The 17,737-nt window shown below is 45.2% G+C and overlaps 1 protein-coding gene across 5 annotated transcripts in view; it reads left to right on the forward strand.

The window, feature by feature from the left end:
* The window catches only part of LOC140683737 (uncharacterized), a 172,740-nt gene that overhangs the window by 134,031 nt on the left and 20,972 nt on the right, over window positions 1-17,737 (forward strand). The gene's annotated exons all lie outside the window — the stretch shown is intronic.

Consider the following 17,737-nt stretch of genomic DNA (forward strand, 5'->3'; position numbering starts at 1 on the left):
CAGCTGGGGCAGCAGGGCTGCCTCCCCACTCCCGCACCTCCTTCCCTCCCGGCAGCGCTCCTGTTTTCCTTGGCGCAGGCCACAGGATGTGATGCTTGTTTCCTCCTGTTGATGCAGACGCAGGGAAGGGGCCCGAAGGGGATGGTGGGCTTTGCATGAAGTGTTGCTTAGTGATGGAAAAGCTCCCCAGCTCAAGGCTTGCCGCAGACCACTGGATATTAGTCAGCATAGGAAGAGCTGGTTGGTCCAGTTCCTTATTGGGTCATTCAGTTTTTCCACTGCAGAGGTGGACAGACAGACAGATGGACAGAGAAATGTAGACGGCAAAGCGGGGTTGCTAGGAAAGCTTTATGTAAGCAGCTCTCGGCCGGCAGCTGACAGTGCAGCAAGTGTTCAGCTCCCAGAGCTCCACATCAAACCTGGCAGCACATCAAAACCTCTGTTTCATAACCCACTAGAAATAGGATTTTCTAACAGCACCAAGAGGACTCGCCTTGTTGTGCAGGGACCTGGGATTTTACCAGTTGTTAATGGTTAACCAGTCAATGGCCTAAAAAATTCTGTAGTGCCCTTCCCCGTGATGAAGTACGTGATTTTACCAGGCGCTGCTGCCATGCCACCCTGGTCCACCTGTTAATAACGTAACTCTGGAATTAATTAGCAATTAACAGCAACCAAATAATCATCTGTCAGGATAGAGACCATGATGCTATGAGTGACTTTCCCAGGATGGGAATTGCCCTCCACAGGAGGTGTAAGCCTGGCTGCAGAGGGACCAAGGCAGGAGGGGGGGCTTCCCCAGGGAAGCACAGATTTCCAAAGGCAGATATTTCATGGGAAGCAGAAGGCACCAAGAAACAAAACTGATTACCCCAATCCTGACACCTTAACCCCCATGCAGTGGTGACCCTCACCTGCCCACTCCAGATAAGGAGGTTGGGCTGTATCTGGTGCGCTCCTCTGGCTCCCTTCTCTGAGGGAGCAAGGCAAGAGTCAGCTATGCTTTGCAGTGCAAGACAAAGCTCCTGGAGTGCTTTGCAGAGCAGGGTTGGGGCTGTGGGGAAGGGGCTTGCTCCAATGCTGGAGGGCTGCTTGCATTCCCTGCCTGCTTGCAAAAAGCCCTGAGAGCCGCTCAGCTCTTCTGCTCCTGGGCACCAAAGAAGATGGTTGTGTGCTCCCACCCAGGCCTCTCCCCATCCTGGCTCCATGCTGAGATGTGCTGATGGCACAGGAAAGGCACTTACATTATTTTTCAGACATTGAAAAAGCACTGAGTGCATTAGATACATAGATTCATGGAGATGGAAAACACTCAAGTATTCATCTTATTCACTACTCTCTTCTTGCTGATGAAGAGTTATCCCCTCTTGGATATGATCCAGTATTTTGTCCAGCCTTATTTCCAGTGATTCAAGTGATGGGGCTTCCTTTGGGAAACTTCGTCACTGCCTAATGCACTTTGCTGTTAGGAAGTGCATCTTGCCCTGCATTTGGCTTCAGCAGTTTGTCTCTAGGCTTAGGCTTGCTTCCCAATGTGCCAGCTGCTTGTGGGCTCCTGATTCCTTTAGGCAGACTAGATGTCTTGGACTCACTTCACTATCTCCATAGCTCAGACTCAATCCTTTAATAATTTACTGCTTTCCTCTTCTTGCTGCCATCTGCCCCACACTGGCCTGGTTCTGCCATAGGTGGGCAAAGTGTCTCTGGGTGAAGAAAGCCTCCCTGGTGCTGGGCTGAGGCTCTGTGGGCTGCGACGGCAGTGGCTGCCCGACAGCTATGTGCTTCTCCAGCTCTGGGCCAGGGAGTGTGAGTGAGCTCAGTGGCTGGCACAGGAAAACACAGCTGGAGGGATGCTCTATTTAACACCAACTACTAATGGCCTGAAGGGGTTGTTCTGGCCAAGTAGGACTGCTGAGGCATAGAAACACCCTGGCTGCACAGAGCCTTTCCCCTGGCCATGCTCCCTGCATAGGAGCAGGAGAGAGGTTTGGGTGAAGGAACTTCTCAGTGCAACTCCAAAAGGGCAAACATCCAGGTCAGTTTGAGCAGGGCGTTCTCGATCCTGTCCCCCCAGAGGAGCATCACCAGTGCAGTTACAGGAGGCCTTATACCCAGCTGGGTGCCTGAGCTGGATGGAGCAAAAACTTCCTGTGTAGTCAAAATAGTTGGATTGGCCCAGGTTATATCCCTGAGGGTACCTCATGCGAAGCAGCCTCTTTTCCTCCATCACATTCACAAAACTGGTGTGAGCAACCCTTGTCTTTCATGGAAGTTACGATCTGCAGCTGATTCTCATGTGATTGTCATCCTGTTTGGAGGTGCAGGGGTGTCCCTGTTCCTCACCCACCACCTTGAATTGACCCCAGAGAAATACATTTTTGTGGTCACATTCCAAGTCCCTTTGTGTCCTCTCACGCCATTTCCCTTACTTTTGTGTCCCTGTACTTGCAGCTCCTTGATACGGAGCCAAAGGGGCCATGAGTGCCTCCGCCCTGTGCTCCCAACCGCAGCAGGAGCAGTCCTGCTCCCCTGGCTCCCCTCTGGCTTCTTTCGTCCCCTCACACACTGCACCCCCTCTGCCTCAGGCATTCCTCACAGCGCTCAGCACGGCTTGGCCTGGGTCAGATGCCTGCATTCCTCCTCGCCCTGGGACCCAGTGCTCTTCCTCTCTTTTTGTTTCCTTTTGTTTATGGTACTCAATCCAGCTCTTAGGCCATGCGCAAATGCTCTGCTCTTGGCCAAGTTGAATTCCTTTCAAGGAAGATTGCACAAGAGTTCAGGGCTGGTGCTGGGAGCCGGGCCTGCTGGGCTGGATGTTTTGTTCTCTCGGCCGGTCCTGCTGGAGGACCTGCTGGCATGAACTCCCGCCAAAGCGGAGTCAGCAGGATGCTTCATGGGCTGCCTGGCTGGGAGGAGCCAGAGCAGCAGTCCTGTGAGGTCAGGGACAGGCTTTGCTAATTCAGTTAAAAAATAATTTAACAAAAGAGAACAAGTTTGTTTGGGATGCTTTGCTCTTTGCTAAAACCATGCGGATTGATGGTAAACCCATCTTCCTTCAGGTATAAATATTCTTGTTGCAGTCTCACACTGGGGCTGGGCAGTAAAAGCTGTATTGGCTGTGGCAGAGAAGCCAGCCTCTGAGTGGTGAGAAGGGCCTGACAGGCTGAAGTAGCTCCCTCCAAGTCAAAGGGGGTGACATGGCGGGGTGCAATGGTGACAGCTGTGGTTGTGTCCTGGAGCCTGAACCTCCTTCCCTTGGCTCAGGGCTGGGGTTCGCAGTCTGCCTGGCCTTTGGTGAGGGAAGGCACTTACTACCCCTCAAGCACAACTTGTATTTCAAGTGATGTGAAATCCTTGCTCCATTGGTTTAAAAAAGCTGCAGGCAAGTAGTAAAAAAAAAAAACAAAAAACTTTTTTTTTTTTTTAATGGCTCCTAACTTTTTTTGAAGGCGGGTTTGTTATGTTTGGTTGTTTGGTCTGTCTTTGTTGACCTTGTCAACAAAGATATCAGCAAAGAGATGATATGGGAATACTTGGAAAAATCAAACCTATCTGCACGAGCAGGCTGCAGTAGGGTGGACCCTGTGAGAGTTAGCTGACCTGCTGAGCCTCTGTCAATTATTTTTGAAAAATCATGGGGAACGTGAAGCTTGAGGGCACAAGAGGTTCCTCAGCAGCTTGTGCTGAGATGTTGAAGTGCCTCGGGACACCCATTGCCATCACAACTAAGAAATTTTGTTTACTTTCCTGACACAGGACCTCCCCGCTTTGAAAGAATTTGGAGTGACTCAAAATCCCTTGGCAAATATCTGTCTGTCTCAGAGGCGGGATTCATCTCAGCTGACTACAGAAGTGTGAAAGTCACACAATGATCCAAGCTAATCATCCTTTCTCTTCTCTCACAGCATAAGGAGCAACAGGCATCTCACACACACATATGTACATATATATATATGTATGTTCAGTGGGGCAAATCTCTTGCTGGAAGTGCCCACCTCCTCTATAGAGCATAATGGGAGCCTGGGAGTTTTGGTTAGCCATAGCTGTCCACTTTAGAGAAGACGAGCACTGAATGGTATGTCCTGCCCTGGAGAACAGGCTTATTTTTGGTCCTTTGGAGCTACAGAGGAGTTACTTGGTGACTTATGGTGGTGATGCAATGACACACAATTCTTTCTCTGGCTCCTAGGTTCTAGCACAGCTTCTTGGCTGTTGGCAATCTCATCAAAAACCCTGATGAATGCAAAGATGCAGCTCCTGAATTATTCTCACTTCTATCAGTTTCATTTGAGAACATGGCAATACTCTTCCCATGCTTTACAGTTTAACATAATGCTGATAAATGATACAACAACGATAAATTTTCATTTTATTTAAAGCTGTTTATCATCCATATCTGTTATGGAAAGTCATCAATTATGCAAAAAGCATGAATGTTTAAAAAGCCCCTAAAGTGTCTCTATTTATGGATTGTATGTTGTGTATTCTTTACTCCTTGCTTGTGCACACACTGGAGAGGCTCCTCCATTAAGTATCATTTTTGCACAAAGAGCCTGAAAAATGGAACTTGACAGGGGGATCTTAGACAAGCCGGAGGCTTGTCGCAAAATGTGACAGAGCCATAAAAATTCCACATTCTTGGGAAAATCCCTCAATGCTTGAAGCTGGGTCTGAATCAGAGGAGCAGTGAACTAGATGGATGCAGTGTATCCGGGGTCAAAAAGCCATGTTCCATGGCTTGCCTGCAGTCACCTTCCACACCTTTGCCAGGGCCTCTCAGTGAAGGGGAAATAAATGGTTCCTTCATAAGATCTCATTAGCAGAGGGGTACACACTGTTCACAGACCAGTGCTTTTTCCAGTCTGTGATCCTTCTTAAAAGCCACAGGAACTGAATCCCAACAACTGGCATGTGTGTGGACCTTGCTGCAGAGACCTGTGACTTGCAAAGGTGCGCTCCTGCTCTGGAGTGAGGGAGCAAGATGGATGAAATGGCTGAGATGTCATAAGTCAGGCAATACTGCTCATCTCTGATTTTGCACAGCAATCTCTTTGCTACAGAGGACCAGATTCTGCTGGCAGACAGTGTCTTTGGAGCCACCTTGCATTAAGACCAGTGTAATTGGCAGCTTGTTTTGGCATGTGCATTAAATAATGGGAATGGGGAGCATTTACAGCAAGGAATGAAGCAAATATCAAACAGAGACCCTGTAGAGGAGTTGAAGATGTTAGCATCTTGAATCTCTTCTCTCTTTCTTTTCGAGATGCTGGGGGTACAAAAAGAGTTAAAGTAAGGAAATTAGATCACAAAACCAAATTAACTGAACAGCAGCGCCCTGGCCCGATGCTGATCTCGCACATGGTGTGCCAGTAAATCCCGAGAAACCCAGCACACATCTGGGTGTTTCTGGGGCGGCTCTGTCTATTCAGGCCTGCCAGGGTGTTGGAGGGGGCCCGCAGCTGCCAGAGCACTCAGCAGCGTGCGACAGGAAAGGGAGAGCTTTCTCACACGTCCCGCACAAGAGGTTGATTGTGGGGATTGCTGACGAGTGACCTCCCTGTGCCACCGGTGCTGGGGCTGCTGGTTCCTCTGGCACAGGCACCCACCAGGAGACCTTCTGCTCTTGCATTACAATGCCTCCAGCGTTGTAAGTGTCCCGTATCTGCTGAAGACTCAGGTACTTAAACATCTCCCTGAAGTAATTAGTTGTGTTTTTCAATTACTTACAACCTACGTAGTGCTGTAGGGGATGTGACAAAGGAGAGAGCATGAAGCCTGCAGAGTGGGAAGTACGGTGGCATCTGCTATTTTTAAACACGCCACACAAGGTCACCTCCACAGTATTCCTGCACCCGGCATCAGTGTGTGCCCCCCGCCTGCCCTTCATGGCACTTGGTGGTCTTTACCAGAAATCTTTAATTTTCTTTCTTTCTTCCTTCCCCCTTGTTGCCATCAAGAGGTACCCTTAACAGTGCCATGCACCTTTAAGCCAAGTTAGCAATAACACAAGAGAGCACTTGCAGCCATTGCGCCTTTTATCAAGTCCATGAAAGGCCTGGGATCAAAGGCTGGCTACATCCAGCACTAGAAGGGTTGCAGTGACACATTAGTAGGACTTTTTTTTTTCTCCTTCCAGTTCAAACAGCCACACAAATTTTCCATTTTCAGCTTCTATTTTTTCCCTAGGTTCATGGGATGAGGAAGAATGCCCTCTGAATTCTGGCTTCTTCCGTGGCAGACACTGCCTCTCTCTGCTTTTGTCCTGATCCAACCCAGCTGTCACAAAGCTCACTGTGGCTCTTCTACTCAGTGCTCTGACTGTTGGGCTGGTCCAGAACAGCTCTGCCAGAGAGAGACCTTTTGCTTTATAGTCATGAGCAAATCCGTTTTTCTTGCACCATACAGAGAAATGTTATTGTGTTTTTGTAGCTTTGTCCTGTACATGGTGATGGAGAGGGGTTCCCTTGTGCGACTCCCCATGGCACTCAGCATCTCAGCACCTATCTGTACATGTCAGTGTCTCTGCTTTTCACCTCCTCTGCTGAACACACTCTCCAGCGCATCCTGGGATCATGCTTGTCTTTCCATAACTGCATCCTATTGGTGCCCAAAATAATTAACTACCAGCATGTCCTTTTCCCCTTCAGCCAGTTCCAGATGAGTTCCCAGTTCACAGCATCAGTTCTCACTGTTTATCCATAAACTATAACCTTTACATTGGGTCCTGTTCATTGTAATTAGATTTCTATTACAAGATGTTATTTCCTGCAGTTAAACAAGACTTGCCTTACTTAAGCAGCCAGCCCCAGGTGATGTTTAGCTGTAACCTTAGTGTTAAAGCTCTGTGCTTGCATGCCATTCTCTCAAAGCCTCCAGTCCACCACACTGTAGCCTGTACTTATCTTGACATGACACATTAACAATCATCCGTAGCTCTCTGGCAATGAGACCCAGATTTGTCCTGGAGGATGTCAGCCCTCTTCCAAGAGAAGAATAAAACCAACATGGCTCTAAGTCAGGTCACCATGATGCCAGTGTTAAGCACACTACCTGCTCTGGTGCAAGCTGGGGTGGAAAACTAAGGCACAATAGACCAAACAAGGTCATTAACAACAATTTGATCCGATTATGGATCTAGACCCAGGACTCTTTATTTGATGATTTTTATTTTGTGCTACGGGGAAGGAAAACAACCTTACACATAATAGAGTGGTGCTGGGTCTGAAAGGTGTCGCCTCTCACATAAAGCAGCAGTAATGCTTCCTAAATCCACCTGTGTCTTGGTTGAGTGTTCATTTGCCCTTGCTGTCACCACTGCCATTCCCTGTGGTTAAAAAATGTTGGTATGCAGGAAAAGTTTCCTCTGACAGTGAGAAGTCTGCGCCACCCCCTTGTCTGAGCCCAGTGGCTGCTTTGATGCCACAAGAGCATGACAGTAAGAGAAATGCCTGGGGAAGTGAATCAATAGCGGCAGGCTGGCCAGCTGCAGGGTGAGGATGGGGTAAATTGCTGGAAGAAACTTTCCCAGCCACCGGAGGAGTTGGGAGAACAATGCAGAGAAGAGGATGTGAGGCACTTCCCGCCGCTGGCCAGCCCTGTGCCAAGGAGTGCCGCAGCCTCCAGTGCTATCTTTGTCCCCCTGTCATCCTCTGGAGGCGGCTGTTGCTGTTGGCTGTGGGTTTCTACACTCGTTGTTTCTTTCAGCTCTCTCTCAGAGATCTAACTGTCACTGCAAAACAAGGGGACTGTTTTTTTGCAACCTTTCTGGCTGACATCCACTCACCCTGTCCAAGGCAGCTCGCTGGGCCAGACTGGGAGTGTGCTGGTTCCTCTCTAAGACCTGGCTGGTAGAGCAGTGCCAATTCTTTTTTCTTTTTCCCATCTTTTTTTCCATTCGCCTATTCCTGAGAGATGGAGATAGTGGATTTCTTGTTTGCTCTGCTTTTGCACCACATTTGTCTATTACCAACCAATTGAATCTCCCTGTCTATTTCCTGCAGAGCTGCTTCTTTCCACAATATTCAAGCACCTTTTGCAAGTGAAAAAAAAAAAAACCCCAAAACCAGCCAAATATCCCAGCCCTGTGATTTTCCCCCTGCTATCAGGAAACAGGTTTGTTTGTTTTTTAATGAATGCAAAAGAATGCAGATAGCAGTGAGGAAAAGCTTGGGCAAGGAGTTCAGCACTTCTTTATTTAGGCTCGTCCATGTATATCAGCTGAGCCCAGCAGGAGACAAAGCAAGAGCTGGATGTTATTTCAGGAGAAGCCAGGTCTTTCATGCTTGAGACAGAGTAGTCTCCCTGGAGGGAAACTCTGGGCTCCTGTTGTGCCTAGGTGTTTTGAGCAGAAAAAGGTTAAGGAATTTCAACAATGCTGCTTTTCTTCTCTGTCTTCCTGGCTCTTTGTAGCAGGTATCCCTAGGGCTGCCCACTGCCACTGTGACAAGTTTGAGGGGCTTCACATCTGCGGCTCTGCCTGGCCTGGTATTTCTCAGTGCTCTGGTGCCAGACATTTTTGGCTGCACATGACTGGAGAGAGAACAGGCAGATCCATGGTATGATGTGAGAGATGGACAGTGTGCAGAGGTGCTGGGGACTCTGCCACTGGGCAAGGCAGCCAGTCTGGGTGGAGCAGGCTGAACACCAATAACAGGTTCATTCCAGCTGAGTGCTTGCTGGAAACAATGGACTGAAATCATGTCCACACCAAAAAGAAAAAAAGTCCTAAAGTGATGTGGCAGATAAAGCACATCATTTCTACTGACTTACTGCTTGGCACTTCATGCTATTTCGTTTTAGGTGTTTCTAGCTAAATACAAGTCAAATTTCAGTCTTAAAGCATCACTTTAACATGAAAAGTAGAGATGCATTACCCAAAGCAGGATGCTTAGACTTCTAATTTAATTCAAATAGCATATATATCACATATTTAAAGCATATATATAGCGTATTTTGGCCATGGCTCTTTGCTAAATTCAGCATAGATTTAGGCTTGGCCAGACTGAAACTACATTTTTCAGTGCATAAAATATTAATTGCACTTTCTCTACCTGGCTGTAGCCATTATATGGTGTGAATCACGTCTTCAGGATACCTCAGTAGTTAAAGGCACAATTGTTCTTTGGTACCAAGCAGGTCTAAGACAGGTCATGTCTAGTTCCAATCCTGATATTCATTTTCCTATGATGAGCATATTTCTTACTTAGTCATGCAGGATTTTTGCTTCTTTCAAAGTATGTCTTTTGTAGCATATTTTTATGCAGATTTTTATGCAAGAATATATTACTAGGTTGTTTTCTATTGATGCAGAGAAATCTTTCATGCAATTTGCATCCCATTAACAGCTTCATAAGAGACAATCCTGATTCTAATGGCTCTGCACAATAAGCCAATAAAGCCAAATACGGAAGGGATTATGGAGTGTATTGCTGTTATACCCACATAATGGTTCATATGTTCAAGAGAGGCATCAACTCATCTGACAGCTAAGGTTAGTCCTAGGAGTTACTATAACTGATATTTTTCAGCAGACCTTTGTCTGTGTTTTATCTCCTGTTAGCTTCCATCTCAATTTTTTTGTGCTGGTAGCAGAAGCAGAAGAGGACCCCCAGCCTTCAGCCTTGCATGTGGGCATCCAATGCAGCCTGATGGGTGGATGCTGCTGGATTCCAAAAATGTACAGCTGTTACATAATTTCTCTAATGCTGGAATGACAGCAGAGGCTGCCTTGGGGCATGTATAGGTGCTAGCCAGTGTTCCTGCCACTGACACCTTCCTGGAGGCATATTTACAGCCTGTGCTTTTCCTGTAGGAAAGGCCGGGTGCCTGTGCTGAGCCTTTCAGACCTGCTGCCCATCTTTGATGCTGCTGGCACGATGTAGGCCAGCAGGCACACTTACCAGCTGTGGAGGATGAATAACTCTCTCCCCAAAAGTCAAAGTTTCAGTCCTTAGCCTTGGGGGTTTTTTATTGAGTTTTGTAAACAGGGTACGGGAAGTGAAGCGCAAAGGTGAGGAGCTGACCTCATGCTCAAACCCTACAACCCTGCAGAGGGATGCAAGGGGGTACCTGCATGAGGAAACAGCCCTGAGCTGTGGAGCTGTTTCTGCTCCCATCTCTCAGAGACCATATTTGTACACTGGTTTTTAGAAAAGTAATGTTTGTGAGGGATGAGGTGGTGGAGGAATGAAACTGGTGGGAAGATAGCTTGGAAGAGAGAGGTAGCATGGTGTGAGAGGGAAAAGAAGTTCCTGCAGCACGAGGCCAGCATCTACAGATTTTGCCTTAATCAATGTAAGTCTATAAGGATTGCCCTTGGTAAAGAATACTTCAGCAAAATTATTATTTTAATGCCAAGTTTTCATTATTTTAATTTCAAGTTTTTGAAACCTGAAACTCAGGACTGTTTTGGATTATGGTTCAGGCCACAACACTTAAAAGTCAAAAGTTGTGCTCCTTAGTACAGCTTCCTTTAGTTACACTTTTATTTCTTTCAGACTTTCTGTTAATTTTTTCTAATGTTTTTCCACCATGGCACTGCAATGCCTGTACTGCACTGAAGGCTTTTATATTCACTGGATGCAATTAGGATTGACATGCACATGCAGACAGGGTCAGAGCTTCTGAGGTGGTTTTCTTGGGGGATTTCAGGCAGGTTACACAGGTTTCATTTAGGACATTGGCTGTGTGCAGGTGCCTTCAGGCTTTGGGGAGCAGAGAGCTTCAGGACTGCTTTTGGTTAAAAGACAAGCCAATGTGCCCAAGGCTGAGGCTTTGACCAGTTACAAAGAATCACAGAATCATAGGCTGCTTTGGGCTGGAAGTGATCTTTAAGATCATCCAGTTCCAGCCCCCTCTGCCAGGAGCAGGAACACCTTCCAAACCTTTGAGACCAGGTTGCTCAAATATGTCTGTTTGCAGTGTCACTTCCTATCACACCTGCAACGGGGGTAAATGTTTGCACTGTCATACATTTCTCCTGCCGGAGCTTCGTGGCTGGGGATGCTGCAGCATTTTCTGTGGGGCACATAGCCTTGTGTGGGGGCATGTGAAATCTCATCCAACAAAAGTACAGCTAGGCAATGTTTTATGTATTTGACATATATGACAATGCATACTGCAGCAAGAAACTTGGTGTCAAAACGGTACACAGTTAACAAGAACCCAGAGAAGGGTAAAACAAGTGAACATACCCAAGTCAGACTGTTCTACACAGTGGATATCATCATATCCAAGGCACAAGTTCAAGGGATCCAGCCTACAGCATTTATTTAAAAATGTTGTATGTGGTGCCACAACCCCCCTCCTTAGATTATCTTTGGCTGTTTAAGGTCAGGAGGCACCTTTTTAGCCACCTATTCTGCTGTACCAGTAGGAGACTGGGTCATGAGAAGACAAAAATTAATTAATCTGGTGAAGGAAGAAAGGAATTCCAAGGAATCAATGGGATTACTGAGGACTACCAGAACTGCTGCTTTGCATTTTACTTGAGCTGAGAGGTAGTTTCCTTTTCCTGTGTTGAGTTCTCAGCTTTGTGGGCAGCCAGGAAAATGTGACACTGATTTCGGGTGATGAAGTGTGGAAGTCTAGGGTGGCAAATTGAGAATCCTGGGAAGAGACAAGGCCAGAGGGGAAGACATTAGTAAGCAGAGAGGGCTACAAAACCACATGATATAAAACCCTGGAAGGGCTTTAATGAGAGGGCTAATGTGAACTGGAGGACAGCAGAGCTGCATTTCTAGACATCTAAGGGATCTGTGTAGGTTGGGAGTATTACGGCCAAAGAGGCCTTTGAGGCAAGGATTTCTTCTTAGAGCAAGAAGCAGGAAGCATTTGCAACACTAGGACAGTCCCTAAAGTATACCAGAAAGGAGGATATTGTTAAAGGTAACAAAGGACAAAGTGCAAGTGTGAGTATTTAGAACCATGGTGTCACTCAGTAAGCTGCAAGAGGAAACCTGTAGCAGCCAATTCCCAAAAGCTTGCAACAAGATATGACTTTTGTCCATGGCACAACACCAGGTAAGCTGCAAGCAAATTCTAATTGTATTACATTGTATTACAGTAATACTCTGGTGCTCTGATTTAAGACTCTAGTAGCCCAGATGGACTTAAAAATGAGATTATGCCCTTCCTGGTTTATATACTGTCACTGGTTTATATACTATCACATGATAATCTCTGTCATGTATTCCTAGCCCCGACACTGTGGTACAGACTAACAGACTTTTTTGGGTTTAGACTATTCAGCTGTTTCCACTCAGCACCATTTCTGGACCATTTCCATTGCTCTTCTTCACACTTTCTGCAATCAGATCAATCTCCCTGAATTACAGTGGCCAAAACTGCAGAGATTAGTTCAAATGAAGCCTTGACAACACAGACAACAGTGGGAGATGGTTTCCTGTTTGTCACGAGCTGTACTTCTGTTTGCTCACCTCATTAGAGCACTTTCATTTTTTACTGCAGCATGACCATGCTCATTCATGTTGAGCTGACATTCCTAGATCTTCTTCTTCTTCTCGAAGTGCTGCTGTGCTGGTTGCTCCCCAGTTGGTCTTGTAGTCCATGATGATGCCTACAAAAACCTAGAGCTCCATTTGTCCTTTCTGGATGGTGCTTCACTTCCCATCCCTGTACCTCATTTGTCAAGATTGTTTTGCATTCTCCTATTCTCCAAAGTGCTTGTTCTTCGCAGTGTCCTATGCTAATTTAATAAGTGTTCCCTGCTCTTGTTTCTTTTTTTTTTTTTTTTAAGATATTAATGAAAATACTGTGTGCTGCCAGACACAAAACAGATGGCTTCAGACTTCATTTGATACGTACTGCCTGTTTGACAGTGAAACATTTATAGCTGCTCTTAGTCTGGTTTTCCAACCAGCTGTACACTGTTCTAATAGCAGGTTCTTCAAAGCCATGCTTTTTTGCTAGGTTTATGAAAGTGTCAGGTGATACAAAGGCAAAAGCTGAACTAAAATCAAGATCTAAGACCTACTGTAGAAGGAAATTAGATTGATTTGATGTGATTTGTTCTTGTCAAATCAGTACTCATTGTTCTTCATCTGCTTGTTATCTTCTGGGTGCTGGAAAACAGTTTATCCTATAACCACTTCCAGTAATTTTCCAGGAGTTGAAATTAATTTGTCTGGTCTCTGATTCCTGGTTCCTCCTGTCTGTCCTTCCCTTTTTGTGATAGGTGCTAGATTTGCCTTTCCCAGTGTGCAGTAACACATGCTGCCATCCCTGACTTCTGTGCTGCTGGTGCCAAGTGGGCTTCAGCTGCTTTACCTGTCATGGCAGAAGACTTTTAGGTCTTGCCAGTTGGAATATGTCTGACTTTATTTAGACACTGTCTGACCTCTTTGCTCTTTCTTAAAGCCAGTATTCTTACCCTTGGACTGCTTATGCTGGTTGTCTTAAACAAGGCACTTTTGAGCAAAAACTGAAGGAAAAAATATCAAACATGTTTGATATTTGACATCATCAGCTCAGTGTCTGCTTCTCTTTGTGAAACCCAGTTCTTTCTTTGGCTCTCCTGTTGCTATTAGGGCACACACTTCATGCCCATTGTTTGTTGCATCACTTACATCTTCATGTTGTTCCTCCATGCTTATGCTGCTCTTTCATAGTTACTAATGTGACCTAGTTCCACTTTCTGTGAGCTTCCTCTGCACTTTTGAGACTAATGAGGAGCTCACGACTTAGCCAGTTGATATCTTACTATCTTCCCTCTGTACTTGTGCTAAGTTGCCCCACTAGAGAGGCTCACAGTAGTTATGTGCCTCTCATACGACTTCCTTAGGGCACTGCCAACTTCCCAAAGGTTCTTTCTGTCTTGGATTTCTTCCTCTGGGCTTGTGTGTACTAACACTGTGAGTTAGCTGAAGTCTGTCTCAAAGTCCACAGTTTTGTCATTGTGGGGTTTTGTTCTCTGCCTCCTTTTCTAGAAATCATGACTTCTAATACTTCAAGATCACTCTCACGCCAGTCTCTTGTCACCATCACCTGCAAAATCAGTTCCCCTGTTTTAATTAGAATAAAAATTTTCAGAGAAGATGGCCAGGAAGAAGCTAGACAGATGGCAGCTGCAGTCAGTTCAGGGAAGGGCATAGACAGAGTACCAGAATAGAGCCAGACAGAGAGGACCCTGCATATTTAGCACTTAAAATTACTTGCCTGTGAACATGTTTCCAGGATATGTGGCTAATAGTGGTGGAAATATTTATGTTATTTGTGCAAAACATGACCAGTAAAAGTGTGATATTAAAATACTTTCTCAGTTCTGTTTGTCTGTGTTAGGATGGTTTTATGGTCTTTGCACAGTAAGAAGGCTTAGGCCTTACTAGCATACAGTTAATCTTCTTTATTCAGTTATGCATTGACAATAAAATGTGTTTTTAAACACAGAGATTTAGGCCAAGCAGAGCTGGCTTTGCATCCATCAATGAGCCAGACCCTCCAGCCTCTCAATGGCCAACCAAGACATATCTGGCCTTCAAGACCAGATTAATCTTTTCCAGACAGCTTTTTCCAGTGCATGGTGTGCACTGCTCCTGGTAATATCTCACTCTAGCTGCATTAGTGCTATAAAAGCTTTCTTATGCAAAACTCCAAGCCAAAAACTACCTTTTTGGAGCTGCTTATCTTCTCTTCTTTGCTGCCATCCCACCCAAACTGACCCTCATCCATCCTGGGAGTGTCCTTGGGTGCCTGCCCCTGTGCTGTTCTGGAAAAGCTTCCCTGAGCGAGGTGAAGGCAAGTTGGCTTTTCGGTGTTTTTTGTGGCCCTGGCATGTTCCTGCTGGTATTAGAGATTCACCAGCAGGGTGTCTGGTAACTGCTGAGAGTTATTTTAATGACATTATTGATTTCATTACTTTACTGTAGTTTTGCTTCACTACATCACGTCTTGGCATTAGGGGTGAAGTAGCAGCTAGTTAATGCAGAATAAATGGTGTTTCTTTCTGAGGCATCCTGAGCTAAAGAGGGCTCCTATGGATATCTGCCCAGAAGCTGGGGTGGTTGCTAAAGGAGCTGTTGACTTTAATGCTCCAAACAACCATGTGAGCCCAACTTAGTAACGGATTCCTCTTGATATAATCATATAAAAAGAAAACAACTCTTCCACTCTTGTAGAAGAGCTATGATGATACATCCACAGCTGGTATCCTTGCAGGCAGTCTGATTTCTGTTCTTTGTCTAGCAATTGTTGATGTGACAAGCCCTCCAATGGTTGATCTTTGAGACATAGGAAGCTCCTTGGGAAAGTGCAGAGACCTTCAGACCTCAGGGAGAATAAACTGATCACAAGTGTTTGACTGCATGAACTCACAGTGCTAATGCTGCACATTCTCCTACTTGGATGGGTCTCAAAAAAACAGTTTCTCATGAAAAAGAAAAAAAGCCCAAATTTACACAGTGCATCCTTCTTTTATGATCTAATTAATTCAGAATCAATTCTCATCAGTCAGAGAACACTCCTGGTCATGCTCTTGTTCTTTGGATCAGACTGTAAAATGCTTAAAACCACTGAAAAAAAGGTGGGAAGATTTGAAAGGCTTCCCTGTAAAGACATGGATGGGTAATTTATTTATTTTCTAAATACATACCTAGAGGCTTAGACAACTGATGTATTTGCATCAGCCTACACTTATTAAAAAAAATCAAAATACTGGAAGCAGAGAACCCCCCTGAACTTATAGCTCATCTTCCCTGAAGTAAAATCAAAAGTAGTGGTGCCAACTCACCGTTTCTTAAAATAAAGCATTTATTAAAAGTAACCCACCTGAGGGAAAAGCATGTTGCAACAAAGAGCCTTTCCACTGCTCCTCTGAGAACAGCCAGTGGCCCAAACCCCTGCACCTACCCCCCACTGCTCAGATCTCCTGCTTTGCCAGGAGAGGACTGAAAGCCACAGATCAGTGCCAGGACTCATCCTGCTATTAACATGTTTGCAGAAGTAGCTGGAAGAACAATTTACCCCACCTATCCCTACTGTTATTTTTGTTCCAATAATTCAGTTCGTGTCCATCCTGAAGAATTAGTTCACCAAAGAGCTTACCTTGTAGAAAACTGAAGAATGTTAGAGAGAAAATAAGTCCTAGTTTACAAATATAAGAACAAACAGCTCGTAATATGCAATATGAGTTACAAATTTACATTTAGAACCTTTCAAACTAAACCATGAAGATGAGGCCTGACTTCAGTAACATTGCTTTGCTTAGAGTGAAAAACCAGCATGGAAAAAAACCTAACTGAAATTGCATTTGAAAATGCTTTCATAAAAATAAGAACCAGCATGGAAAAAAACCTAACTGAAATTGCATTTGAAAATGCTTTCATAAAAATAAGAATCATAAGAAGTGATCTGGAATATAAACCAAATTTTGCAATAGTACTTTACAAATTGTCTGGATTTTGAAAGGATGCAGAGTGCATGCTAAGATCAGCTGCCTGCCCAGACAATGTTATAATAAATGGCATTATGTTTTTCATCCCCAGCACAATCTCCAGCCATACAGTACTTTTATTTATTATGTGAGTGTTCAGCTGCAATGACAGCTCAAGTGAAGAAGGGAATGGCTTCAAGAACATGGGAAGAATCCCATAAGGTTAAGGGAGTAAAATGGGGAAAGGCTCTTTAAAGTACAGGTGGTGATGTAAATTATTAAACATTTGAAATGTTTACCTTTGGTAATTTTAATCACATTGTGAAAGCAGTCACTCATACTTTTGTGAGCCACTTGATTTACTGGAAGCTTTATGCCATCAGTTGCAGCTCAGGAGCCAGCCCTGCACTCAGGGTGCAGCAGCACACTGAGCTGGCTCAGAGTCATCACTGCCAGACACTCACCACCACAAAAATAGCAGAAATCATCCAAAATGGGGCACCATTGCCCAGGAGCATTGAAGTTGACCCATGAATTCTATGTGGACACCAGAGAACATCCTCAAAGCCATCCCTGCCTCCAAGGGAGATGTGGTCACCTGCAGAGTCATGCTGGGCTGAAGGCTAGGGGTTGGTGTTTGGGTCATTGCTTTGTGCAGGGAAAGAGCTGAGCATGTCCCAGTGTGCAACATCTCTGACCCTTTCCAGAGATGCCTGCTGGGGTCTGGTCACCTCCTGGGTTTGCTGCTCCAGGGCCAGGGCCATGGATGTGCTCCCTCAGCCTCCAAGGACATGTGGACCGTGGTGACATAGCCTGGGAATGAAGCTGGTTTTGATGTATCCCATGGAAATTGTGCCTAGAGAGAGCTGGAAGGGCACCTCAGGGTACTTAATGCAAGAAGAATATTGTCAGACACCGAGCTGCTTTACAGATTTGGTAACATTTCCCTCCACAGTGATTCCACCTCTTGCTGTTCTTCAAGCACTGACTTATCTTGCCACTGTATTTGGATATTTCACTTGTCTTTGTTATCTAAAAATAACTAAATTATTTTTCTTAATGCTGTTTCTTACCAAAAAAAGAGTTGCTGACTCAACTCTTATATCATTAGCAAATGCTTCCAAAAGTCATCCATAGTATATCACAATGAACATAGAGGTGATCTAGGCAAAAAGGGTTGCAAAAAGCAGGTGATATTTCAGTGTGATTAAAGCATGAACAGATCTAATACCTGTCAAATGACTGGATCTCATTTATGAAAGGCAAGATTTGGGTGTCCTGCCAGAGCCAATGACAAAAGTTTCCTCACCCATTTCTGTTTTTTTTTTTTTTTTTCTTTTTCCCCTTAAT

The sequence above is a fragment of the Taeniopygia guttata genome, chromosome 3 (assembly GCF_048771995.1).
Source record: "Taeniopygia guttata chromosome 3, bTaeGut7.mat, whole genome shotgun sequence".
Lineage (NCBI taxonomy): Eukaryota > Metazoa > Chordata > Aves > Passeriformes > Estrildidae > Taeniopygia > Taeniopygia guttata.